The following is a 12,705-nucleotide window of genomic DNA, read 5'->3' as shown; positions in this document are numbered from 1 at the left end:
AGCGAAGGACTCCGCGTTGCAATTTACTGTCTCGCCTCCGGACTCCGGGGACGCAATTGCTCCGGCCGTCCTGCCCCCCGCGCCCCCCCAAAACTTTTCTTGCTGCAGGAAAACAAGGAAGCCTTCGGAAACACCCCCGCAGGACCCTACGCGAATTCTCCCCGACCAATGCCACCCCGCGGCGCCTACGCCAATCCTGCGCCCTCCGCCCCAAGTGCTCCGGGGTCGTCCCTACACATGTAAATATTGCAGAAAAGGGCTCCCTTATCGCTTCTCGGCCTTATGGCTAAGATCAAAGTGTAGTATCTGTTCTTATCAGCTTAATCCCCTTAACTTTCTTCTTTTTCGCCCGCCAAATTCAAATTTTTAAATGAACAGATCTACCGCTTTTGGACCTTTCTAGCCTCTCTGAGGAATCCCGGACGGGCCCCGACCAACGGTAAGCCCCCCGGGACACTCCCAGAGGGAAGGGGCAACAGGACACTAGGCGCCTGCTCTGCCCAGTAGCCCCTCTTTCGACCCCCGATGGCCCCACGGTCCATTGCCTCTTCAAGGCGGACCGTGGGACCCACCGCCCCCTCAGGGCTCCCCGGTCGCTCACGGACCGTTCCCCACGCCCACTTGGGGTGATAACCTCCCCGGGCTCGACGCCGGGCCCCTAAGGCCCGGCGCAGGCCCCCGCCCCCGGTGCACCGCCGGGTCCCTTCAGGACCGGTAGGCTGAGCACCGGACGTTCCCCGGCCCCCGGTGCACTGCCAGGTCCCCTCCGGACCGGTAGCTTGAGCACCGAGGCCCCCGGACCCCCTCAGGGCCCCCGGGAGCACCCTCCGTCGATCCCGTACGGATCGGCGCAGAGCGGGTGATTTGAACGGCGCGCGGTTTCCTTTTCGGCCGCGACGCCGGTCAAGCGACCGTTCGGCGCGCTTCACGCCCGATCGGTTCGATTGACCCCCTCCCCCCCGTCCGGTATTTGTGGAAGACTTCATCTTCCACAAAACCGTCATTTCAAAACCCCGGTAAATTCAAATTTCCTCCCGATCCCACCCATACGGGCCGAGAAGCGGGTTGAGCGCCTTCAGCGCCATCCCTCGGCGGCCGCCTGGACTTCATTCAGGTGGACGCCACGCGCTTAATTTAAATTTGTATTTTTGAAAATTTTCGTTCCGCAGTCCCTCAGACCGCGGAAAAGCCCTCCGTCGCCCCCCTTGGCCTTCAGCATTTATATCTTTTGAATTTTTTTGTGTCCTTAAAAGGACAATTTTCAAAACAACGTACCACGGTCCTTCAGGCCGTGGAATATCGTCCGCCAGGCCCCGTTTGTGCCATGACTTAACGCCCTCCCATGCCCCCACGTCCTCCCCGTAAAAACGGGGGGGCGGGGGCCGTTAGAAAAGCACCATCGCGTGCTAGTTCCTCCGCCCCCCCCTCCTCCTCTCGCACTCCGCGGAGGAGGAAAGTCGAGGCGTCAGAGCCCGACTCCTCCCCTCCCCATACACCACCGGACGGCGCGTCCGAAAGCGCTTCGGCGCGTAGGACGCGTCGCCCGCGGAAAATCATACACTATGGCTCCCCCGTTTCTTCTTCTTCTTCTTCTCCATCCGGCGTCCGAAAGCCTTCCCTTGAGACCTTCTCCCCGCTCTCGGACGTCACCTATTCTCCCCCCAAGTCCCGTTCTTCTTCCCCTCTCTCCCTCGACGACTTCACGACGCCTCCGGATTCTTCTTCGTCCAGACGTCCGGCGCTGGATTCTCCCCCCCCGATTCCCCCGACTGCCCCCGCCCCCCAAACGACTGACAGGGTCCCGGCGCTTCTCCTGACCGGCACCGCGGTGTCGGCCAGGAGAATCGACAATCAACTTGTGGTTTACTTTCCCGTGGCGGACACGTTAACCTGCACCGAGGTGGGATGCAGCATGTCCTTCCGCGCTACGGAGTGGACGGCGATGCGGAGAAGTCTCGTCCGGCACCTGATGGAGCAGCACGGCCACCGACTCACGTCGGTGAACGCCTGCTCCATCTGCGGTGGGACTATCGGCCGCAAGCCGTCCACTCATCCCTGCCTCAAAGGGGGGATACGTAAGGCTGCGGACGGACGTGTTGCACTCTCGCATCGGTGCGGGGCATGCGATTTCGCATGCGCTACCCGTCGCGGGCTTGCGAACCACATGGTGACCCACAAGAGACCTCCCCCCTTGATTGCCCCCCTTCAGGAGGCAATCGAGGAGACAGTTAGATGCACGACGCCGCCCAACGTGACCGAGGCGCAACCCTCCGATCCAGACGCAGCAGCAGACGCTCCGGCCGAAGACCTGGCGCCGGGGCAGCCTCCTGAAGTCGGTGACCTTAACGACACCGGGTCACCGCCGCCTGTGGACGCAGCAACATCGCCGCCGCCAGCTCCAGACGCAGCAGAAGGAGCACCACGACAGGTCGAGCCACCGATACAGCAGAAGGAGAAGCTGTGGCTCGACCGACTGGCCAGCACATCCGGCCAGTCATGGGAGGAGTTCGAGGTCGTGGTGCAGGATCTGGTGGCCACCACCCAGGCGGAGAGGAAGAGGGAGGCGAAACCTGCGGACGGAGGGGAAGCTCCTCGGCCACGAAACGTCGTGCACAGACAACCACCAAGACGCAGACAAGTAGCTGACTACGACGCGAAAAAGGCGTCGGACATACAGAAACTCTTCAGGAGTCATCCCAGGAGGGCAGTGGAGAGCATCCTGTCCGATAAGTCACCCTATTGCGACATTCCCGCGGAGGAGGTGGAAAAGCATTTCCGCCAAGTCTACGGGAATGTCGGGATGGGGGGCTTGGAGGACGAGGGTGACGACTCGGTCTACCGTCGCACGACGGAGACCGAGAAGAAACTGCTCCTCGAAAGGATCACTCCTGAGGAAGTGACGAGACGCATGTCTAGAACCAAGAACACCGCCCCGGGCCCCGATGGCCTCACCTACGGCGACCTGAGGGCGGTCGATAGACATGGACGAATTCTCTCTTTTATCTTCAACAGATGCCTGAAGGAGGCCAGGACACCGGCCGCGTGGAAGACCTCTCGGACTGTCCTCCTGCACAAAGGGGGGGACCGCCAGGACATCGGCAACTGGAGGCCCATAGCGCTTGGCAACACCATCGCCAAGCTGTACGCCGGGGTGCTTGCTGACCGCATACTATCTTGGGCGGTCAGCGGGAAGAAGATGCACCCGGCTCAAAAGGGCTTCCGGGAGTTCGAGGGGTGCCACGAGCACAATTTCACCCTTCAGGCAGCTGTTGACGAAATGAGACGCAGACGTTCCCGAATCGCACTGGCTTGGCTTGACCTACGGAACGCGTTCGGGTCCATCCCGCACCAACACCTCCAGAACACCCTGAGGAGGATGGACTTGCCTGAGGAGATGAGGAGGACCGTGGAGGAGTTGCAGAAGGGCTCCACGGTCGTGAAGACGACCAGCGGCGACACCGGCGTCATCGACATCTGCGCCGGTGTCAAGCAGGGGTGCCCGTTATCACCGACCATTTTCAACTTGGGAATGGAGCCGGTGATACGGGCGGTCGCTGGTGAGGCAGGCAAGTCCGGAGTCGTCGTCCAGGGGCAAAACATCGCCATCCTGGCCTACGCGGACGACTTGGTGCTGGTGGCCCGGGACCAGGAGCACCTGCAGCGCCTGCTGAACATCGCGGGAGAAGAGGCGACCGCTGCAGGTCTACAGTTCAAGCCAAGCAAGTGCGCAACGCTGGACCTCAACTTTGCAGCAAACCAGCCCGTGCAGCCGTCCCAACTCACCATCCAGGGGGCGGCCATTTCCAGCCTGAAGGACGGCGAAGCGTACCGGTACCTCGGGGTCCCGTTCGGGTTCCACGTGGACCAGACCCCCGAGGAGGACCTGGTGCGCTTGGGCGAGGACGTCAAGAAGATCGACGAGTCACTCCTCGCCCCGTGGCAGAAGATCGCCGCGACCAACATCTTCCTTCTGCCCAGGCTGGAATTCATCTTGCGGGCTGGTAATGTTAAAAAGAAAAACTTGACCGACATCGACAAGAGGCTGAAGGCCTGCGCAAAGGGCTGGCTCCATTTGCCCAAAAGGGCATCGCCTGAGATGGTCTTCATTGGCCATCAACACGGCGGCGCAGGTCTTCTCCCTCTTTCCGACTTGACTGACATATTGACCATCGTGCAGGGATATCGACTCCTCCATTCCCGTGACCCCAACGTGAGAGTGCTCGCCTGGGGTCGCCTGAAGGAGGTAGTGCGGAGGAAGCTGAGGAGACCGCCAACCACCGGTGATCTCGCAGAGTACCTTAGTGGTAGTCTGCGGGATGACTTTGGAAGGGAAAGCGGCGACTTCAGTTCCCTCTTCACGCAGGTTCGCTCCGCGTCACGCCGTATCGCCGCGCGCATAGGCTTGAGCTGGAGATGGTCGGACGAGCTAAGGGAGATGCAGATTTCGTTCCGGGACATGAATGACGGGGCTGAAGACCGCCCCCCCTTCATCAGGGTTCCTCCGAAGGCCGTAAGGCAACTGACGGGTGCCCTGAAGATCGCGGTGCGGCGCTACTACCTGAACAAGGTAAGCGCCAAGCCCGATCAAGGGAAAGTCATTCGTGCCTCGGCGAAATCTGAAGCCTCCAATCACTTCCTGGCAGGAGGGAGATACACCAGGTTTTGTGATTGGAGGTTCATCTTTAGGGCTCGGCTCGATCTGCTCCCGCTCAATGCCTGTCGCCGTTGGGAAACCAACGGGGACAAGCGGTGTCGGCGATGTGGCTACGCGGAGGAGACCCTGCCCCACGTCGTTAATCACTGCACGATGCACTCAAGGACGTGGCAGCATAGACATAATGCTGTCCAAGACCGACTACACAGGGCTCTGATTGGACGCCGGGGAAAAGGTGACGATGAAATCAGAGTCAACAAACAAGTACCTGGCACTGACTCGACTCTTAGACCAGACCTGGTTATAACTAACCAGGCCGACAAGACTGTGACATTGATCGACGTAGCAGTACCGTTCGAGAACAACGAGGGAGCTCTGCTGGCAGCCAGGACCGCGAAGGAGGAGAAGTACGCCGCCCTGGCAGAGACCATCCGCCAGCAGGGATACCGGTCATCGGTCGCCGCCATCGTCGTGGGAAGCCTGGGGACGTGGGACTCGCAGAACGACCCCGTCCTGAAGTCCCTGGGCCTACCTCGACGATTCTGCACCACCATGCGGCGACTGATGGTCAGCGACGTCATCCGCTGGACCCGGGACTGCTACGTCGAACACATCACGGGACATAGACAGTATGAAGACGGCTCCGGAGGCTGAAAAGGAAAGGACAAAAGTGAAGTCGTGTAAAATCATTTCCCCCCCTCTTTCCATACTTCTTCATTGTAAAACCTTTCTCTGTCCCCTTTCTCTTTTATTTACTCTATGAGCCATAGTGTATGAATGGCCACGCCGTGGTGTATAAACGGCCCCCCCCAAAAGTGTAAACCCTCCCCGTGAGAGACTTAAACATATAAAACATTTTATAAAAAAAAACACTCGTGCGAGAAGCCTATATTATTATAATATTTCCCCAAAATAAAGGGGCAAAAAGACTTGTTCCCCGGCTCCCTCATTTGGAGGGAGCCGGTCATGTATAAATTATATATTAATTATAAGTTGCTTAAAACTCTGTATGAAAGAATTTTCAAATAAACATTTTAAATCTGTTCTTATCAGCTTAATATCTGATACGTCCCGCATTGCGGGACCAGAATATTAATCTGATTTTTGGACATTGGCGGGGTACCCGGAGTTTACTCCATCCCTGCCGCGGGTTGGCCCGGCATTGCAGTACCGTCGGGATCGGCCCATCATTAAAAAGGTCCACTTAAAAGCTGATGAGAACAGATTGAAGCTTAAATTGATCCGCGAAAATTATTTATTTTCGCACTTGCAAATTTCAGGCGATCCGGCTGGAAAAATATTCGCGAAATTGCATTTTCGCGGAGAGAAGCGATTTTATTCCATGCGAGCGGAGCAAAAGTAATGTAATCCAAATTGAAGCAGCACAACGAAGTATTAAAAGGAATGAATTATTAAAAGGAGAGAAACTTGGGAAGAAAAAAAATCCCATCTGAAGAGAGTCGTCGTCACTTTAAAGTGTAAGTGTAACAATAAATACAATTTTGTGAAAATAATGCAATTATTTTTTCTGCTTTCAATGCAACGTCAACAACAACAACGTCTTGTCTCCTCAGTATTCCATCATTGGAGACGACGACAACTGTTGAAGAGAGGCGCCGGATCACGTTTCAAACTTTGGCGTGTGACGCCCCTTCCTTCCAGCTGTTTACCTCCCCCCCGAAGAGATGGCGCGCGCGCGCTCCCGGCAAGGAGCGTCATTCAAGACGACCCGACGCGAATCGACTCGCGGAAATAGGCGAGTTCCACTCTTTTACCTTAGTTTTTGAACACCAATCTTTCCACAGAATTTATGCGAAGATAATTCTTGTAAAAGGAGTGTGTGTTTGATGAAAAAAAATTGAACGGAAAAGAAACTCAATACATCGGAGGAAACGACCGATCGCGAGCACTCGGGAAAAATTGGAAAAATGTTTGCAAAAAAATTTTCAGAAATTTTTTGCGAATTTCGCGGAAATCGATGCCCATTTCCGCGATTTTTTCGAGAAAATGGAAAATATAAACAATGGAGAAATCTGGTTTTCCATCTTGTGTAATTGAAAGCGCCACTTTTTTACAGCCTTTTCGATTCCTATTCTCCGATTTGAAGAAAACCCTAATTTGTTTATATTTGAAGAAACCCTAATTTATGTATTTATTTATTTATAAGGAAAGCGTATTTTTACTAATGACGATTAATGCAAAGTAAGTGAACAGCACACGATTTTAAATCTCTACCACACAGGAAGTGAAGTGAAGAGGAAGCCCGTTTTTCGAAAAACTGTCGACCACTGAATACTGGCGAAAAGGGCCCTTTATTACCGCCCTGGATGCCCCCCTCCATTTTCGGAATGTTTGAAAATTGCGCCCGACCTTTCCCGGGAAGCGGGGAGAGAGCTTGCAATACGTCTCGTGTGTCGCTCACAGAGATGGCACGACCTAGCGAAGGACTCCGCGTTGCAATTTACTGTCTCGCCTCCGGACTCCGGGGACGCAATTGCTCCGGCCGTCCTGCCCCCCGCGCCCCCCCAAAACTTTTCTTGCTGCAGGAAAACAAGGAAGCCTTCGGAAACACCCCCGCAGGACCCTACGCGAATTCTCCCCGACCAATGCCACCCCGCGGCGCCTACGCCAATCCTGCGCCCTCCGCCCCAAGTGCTCCGGGGTCGTCCCTACACATGTAAATATTGCAGAAAAGGGCTCCCTTATCGCTTCTCGGCCTTATGGCTAAGATCAAAGTGTAGTATCTGTTCTTATCAGCTTAATCCCCTTAACTTTCTTCTTTTTCGCCCGCCAAATTCAAATTTTTAAATGAACAGATCTACCGCTTTTGGACCTTTCTAGCCTCTCTGAGGAATCCCGGACGGGCCCCGACCAACGGTAAGCCCCCCGGGACACTCCCAGAGGGAAGGGGCAACAGGACACTAGGCGCCTGCTCTGCCCAGTAGCCCCTCTTTCGACCCCCGATGGCCCCACGGTCCATTGCCTCTTCAAGGCGGACCGTGGGACCCACCGCCCCCTCAGGGCTCCCCGGTCGCTCACGGACCGTTCCCCACGCCCACTTGGGGTGATAACCTCCCCGGGCTCGACGCCGGGCCCCTAAGGCCCGGCGCAGGCCCCCGCCCCCGGTGCACCGCCGGGTCCCTTCAGGACCGGTAGGCTGAGCACCGGACGTTCCCCGGCCCCCGGTGCACTGCCAGGTCCCCTCCGGACCGGTAGCTTGAGCACCGAGGCCCCCGGACCCCCTCAGGGCCCCCGGGAGCACCCTCCGTCGATCCCGTACGGATCGGCGCAGAGCGGGTGATTTGAACGGCGCGCGGTTTCCTTTTCGGCCGCGACGCCGGTCAAGCGACCGTTCGGCGCGCTTCACGCCCGATCGGTTCGATTGACCCCCTCCCCCCCGTCCGGTATTTGTGGAAGACTTCATCTTCCACAAAACCGTCATTTCAAAACCCCGGTAAATTCAAATTTCCTCCCGATCCCACCCATACGGGCCGAGAAGCGGGTTGAGCGCCTTCAGCGCCATCCCTCGGCGGCCGCCTGGACTTCATTCAGGTGGACGCCACGCGCTTAATTTAAATTTGTATTTTTGAAAATTTTCGTTCCGCAGTCCCTCAGACCGCGGAAAAGCCCTCCGTCGCCCCCCTTGGCCTTCAGCATTTATATCTTTTGAATTTTTTTGTGTCCTTAAAAGGACAATTTTCAAAACAACGTACCACGGTCCTTCAGGCCGTGGAATATCGTCCGCCAGGCCCCGTTTGTGCCATGACTTAACGCCCTCCCATGCCCCCACGTCCTCCCCGTAAAAACGGGGGGGCGGGGGCCGTTAGAAAAGCACCATCGCGTGCTAGTTCCTCCGCCCCCCCCTCCTCCTCTCGCACTCCGCGGAGGAGGAAAGTCGAGGCGTCAGAGCCCGACTCCTCCCCTCCCCATACACCACCGGACGGCGCGTCCGAAAGCGCTTCGGCGCGTAGGACGCGTCGCCCGCGGAAAATCATACACTATGGCTCCCCCGTTTCTTCTTCTTCTTCTTCTCCATCCGGCGTCCGAAAGCCTTCCCTTGAGACCTTCTCCCCGCTCTCGGACGTCACCTATTCTCCCCCCAAGTCCCGTTCTTCTTCCCCTCTCTCCCTCGACGACTTCACGACGCCTCCGGATTCTTCTTCGTCCAGACGTCCGGCGCTGGATTCTCCCCCCCCGATTCCCCCGACTGCCCCCGCCCCCCAAACGACTGACAGGGTCCCGGCGCTTCTCCTGACCGGCACCGCGGTGTCGGCCAGGAGAATCGACAATCAACTTGTGGTTTACTTTCCCGTGGCGGACACGTTAACCTGCACCGAGGTGGGATGCAGCATGTCCTTCCGCGCTACGGAGTGGACGGCGATGCGGAGAAGTCTCGTCCGGCACCTGATGGAGCAGCACGGCCACCGACTCACGTCGGTGAACGCCTGCTCCATCTGCGGTGGGACTATCGGCCGCAAGCCGTCCACTCATCCCTGCCTCAAAGGGGGGATACGTAAGGCTGCGGACGGACGTGTTGCACTCTCGCATCGGTGCGGGGCATGCGATTTCGCATGCGCTACCCGTCGCGGGCTTGCGAACCACATGGTGACCCACAAGAGACCTCCCCCCTTGATTGCCCCCCTTCAGGAGGCAATCGAGGAGACAGTTAGATGCACGACGCCGCCCAACGTGACCGAGGCGCAACCCTCCGATCCAGACGCAGCAGCAGACGCTCCGGCCGAAGACCTGGCGCCGGGGCAGCCTCCTGAAGTCGGTGACCTTAACGACACCGGGTCACCGCCGCCTGTGGACGCAGCAACATCGCCGCCGCCAGCTCCAGACGCAGCAGAAGGAGCACCACGACAGGTCGAGCCACCGATACAGCAGAAGGAGAAGCTGTGGCTCGACCGACTGGCCAGCACATCCGGCCAGTCATGGGAGGAGTTCGAGGTCGTGGTGCAGGATCTGGTGGCCACCACCCAGGCGGAGAGGAAGAGGGAGGCGAAACCTGCGGACGGAGGGGAAGCTCCTCGGCCACGAAACGTCGTGCACAGACAACCACCAAGACGCAGACAAGTAGCTGACTACGACGCGAAAAAGGCGTCGGACATACAGAAACTCTTCAGGAGTCATCCCAGGAGGGCAGTGGAGAGCATCCTGTCCGATAAGTCACCCTATTGCGACATTCCCGCGGAGGAGGTGGAAAAGCATTTCCGCCAAGTCTACGGGAATGTCGGGATGGGGGGCTTGGAGGACGAGGGTGACGACTCGGTCTACCGTCGCACGACGGAGACCGAGAAGAAACTGCTCCTCGAAAGGATCACTCCTGAGGAAGTGACGAGACGCATGTCTAGAACCAAGAACACCGCCCCGGGCCCCGATGGCCTCACCTACGGCGACCTGAGGGCGGTCGATAGACATGGACGAATTCTCTCTTTTATCTTCAACAGATGCCTGAAGGAGGCCAGGACACCGGCCGCGTGGAAGACCTCTCGGACTGTCCTCCTGCACAAAGGGGGGGACCGCCAGGACATCGGCAACTGGAGGCCCATAGCGCTTGGCAACACCATCGCCAAGCTGTACGCCGGGGTGCTTGCTGACCGCATACTATCTTGGGCGGTCAGCGGGAAGAAGATGCACCCGGCTCAAAAGGGCTTCCGGGAGTTCGAGGGGTGCCACGAGCACAATTTCACCCTTCAGGCAGCTGTTGACGAAATGAGACGCAGACGTTCCCGAATCGCACTGGCTTGGCTTGACCTACGGAACGCGTTCGGGTCCATCCCGCACCAACACCTCCAGAACACCCTGAGGAGGATGGACTTGCCTGAGGAGATGAGGAGGACCGTGGAGGAGTTGCAGAAGGGCTCCACGGTCGTGAAGACGACCAGCGGCGACACCGGCGTCATCGACATCTGCGCCGGTGTCAAGCAGGGGTGCCCGTTATCACCGACCATTTTCAACTTGGGAATGGAGCCGGTGATACGGGCGGTCGCTGGTGAGGCAGGCAAGTCCGGAGTCGTCGTCCAGGGGCAAAACATCGCCATCCTGGCCTACGCGGACGACTTGGTGCTGGTGGCCCGGGACCAGGAGCACCTGCAGCGCCTGCTGAACATCGCGGGAGAAGAGGCGACCGCTGCAGGTCTACAGTTCAAGCCAAGCAAGTGCGCAACGCTGGACCTCAACTTTGCAGCAAACCAGCCCGTGCAGCCGTCCCAACTCACCATCCAGGGGGCGGCCATTTCCAGCCTGAAGGACGGCGAAGCGTACCGGTACCTCGGGGTCCCGTTCGGGTTCCACGTGGACCAGACCCCCGAGGAGGACCTGGTGCGCTTGGGCGAGGACGTCAAGAAGATCGACGAGTCACTCCTCGCCCCGTGGCAGAAGATCGCCGCGACCAACATCTTCCTTCTGCCCAGGCTGGAATTCATCTTGCGGGCTGGTAATGTTAAAAAGAAAAACTTGACCGACATCGACAAGAGGCTGAAGGCCTGCGCAAAGGGCTGGCTCCATTTGCCCAAAAGGGCATCGCCTGAGATGGTCTTCATTGGCCATCAACACGGCGGCGCAGGTCTTCTCCCTCTTTCCGACTTGACTGACATATTGACCATCGTGCAGGGATATCGACTCCTCCATTCCCGTGACCCCAACGTGAGAGTGCTCGCCTGGGGTCGCCTGAAGGAGGTAGTGCGGAGGAAGCTGAGGAGACCGCCAACCACCGGTGATCTCGCAGAGTACCTTAGTGGTAGTCTGCGGGATGACTTTGGAAGGGAAAGCGGCGACTTCAGTTCCCTCTTCACGCAGGTTCGCTCCGCGTCACGCCGTATCGCCGCGCGCATAGGCTTGAGCTGGAGATGGTCGGACGAGCTAAGGGAGATGCAGATTTCGTTCCGGGACATGAATGACGGGGCTGAAGACCGCCCCCCCTTCATCAGGGTTCCTCCGAAGGCCGTAAGGCAACTGACGGGTGCCCTGAAGATCGCGGTGCGGCGCTACTACCTGAACAAGGTAAGCGCCAAGCCCGATCAAGGGAAAGTCATTCGTGCCTCGGCGAAATCTGAAGCCTCCAATCACTTCCTGGCAGGAGGGAGATACACCAGGTTTTGTGATTGGAGGTTCATCTTTAGGGCTCGGCTCGATCTGCTCCCGCTCAATGCCTGTCGCCGTTGGGAAACCAACGGGGACAAGCGGTGTCGGCGATGTGGCTACGCGGAGGAGACCCTGCCCCACGTCGTTAATCACTGCACGATGCACTCAAGGACGTGGCAGCATAGACATAATGCTGTCCAAGACCGACTACACAGGGCTCTGATTGGACGCCGGGGAAAAGGTGACGATGAAATCAGAGTCAACAAACAAGTACCTGGCACTGACTCGACTCTTAGACCAGACCTGGTTATAACTAACCAGGCCGACAAGACTGTGACATTGATCGACGTAGCAGTACCGTTCGAGAACAACGAGGGAGCTCTGCTGGCAGCCAGGACCGCGAAGGAGGAGAAGTACGCCGCCCTGGCAGAGACCATCCGCCAGCAGGGATACCGGTCATCGGTCGCCGCCATCGTCGTGGGAAGCCTGGGGACGTGGGACTCGCAGAACGACCCCGTCCTGAAGTCCCTGGGCCTACCTCGACGATTCTGCACCACCATGCGGCGACTGATGGTCAGCGACGTCATCCGCTGGACCCGGGACTGCTACGTCGAACACATCACGGGACATAGACAGTATGAAGACGGCTCCGGAGGCTGAAAAGGAAAGGACAAAAGTGAAGTCGTGTAAAATCATTTCCCCCCCTCTTTCCATACTTCTTCATTGTAAAACCTTTCTCTGTCCCCTTTCTCTTTTATTTACTCTATGAGCCATAGTGTATGAATGGCCACGCCGTGGTGTATAAACGGCCCCCCCCAAAAGTGTAAACCCTCCCCGTGAGAGACTTAAACATATAAAACATTTTATAAAAAAAAACACTCGTGCGAGAAGCCTATATTATTATAATATTTCCCCAAAATAAAGGGGCAAAAAGACTTGTTCCCCGGCTCCCTCATTTGGAGGGA

The 12,705-nt window shown here is 57.6% G+C and overlaps 1 non-coding gene and 2 pseudogenes across 1 annotated transcript; all 3 read left to right on the top strand.

The window, feature by feature from the left end:
- The first annotated feature begins 266 nt into the window (after positions 1–266).
- Positions 267–400, top strand: LOC139692813 (U2 spliceosomal RNA; annotated as a pseudogene).
- A 5,253-nt stretch (positions 401–5,653) lies between these two features.
- Positions 5,654–5,847, top strand: LOC139692810 (U2 spliceosomal RNA). Its single transcript, XR_011701796.1, has one exon. It is a non-coding gene; the product is annotated as a U2 spliceosomal RNA (small nuclear RNA).
- A 1,511-nt stretch (positions 5,848–7,358) lies between these two features.
- On the top strand, positions 7,359–7,492 carry LOC139692812 (U2 spliceosomal RNA; annotated as a pseudogene).
- The last annotated feature ends 5,213 nt before the right edge of the window (positions 7,493–12,705 follow it).

The sequence above is a fragment of the Hetaerina americana genome, unplaced genomic scaffold (genome assembly GCF_022747635.1).
Source record: "Hetaerina americana unplaced genomic scaffold, ioHetAmer1.1.p SCAF_412, whole genome shotgun sequence".
Taxonomy (NCBI): Eukaryota; Metazoa; Arthropoda; class Insecta; order Odonata; family Calopterygidae; genus Hetaerina; species Hetaerina americana.
The sequence above is the reverse complement of the archived record's forward strand: the minus strand, read 5'-3'. Positions and strand labels throughout refer to the sequence as shown.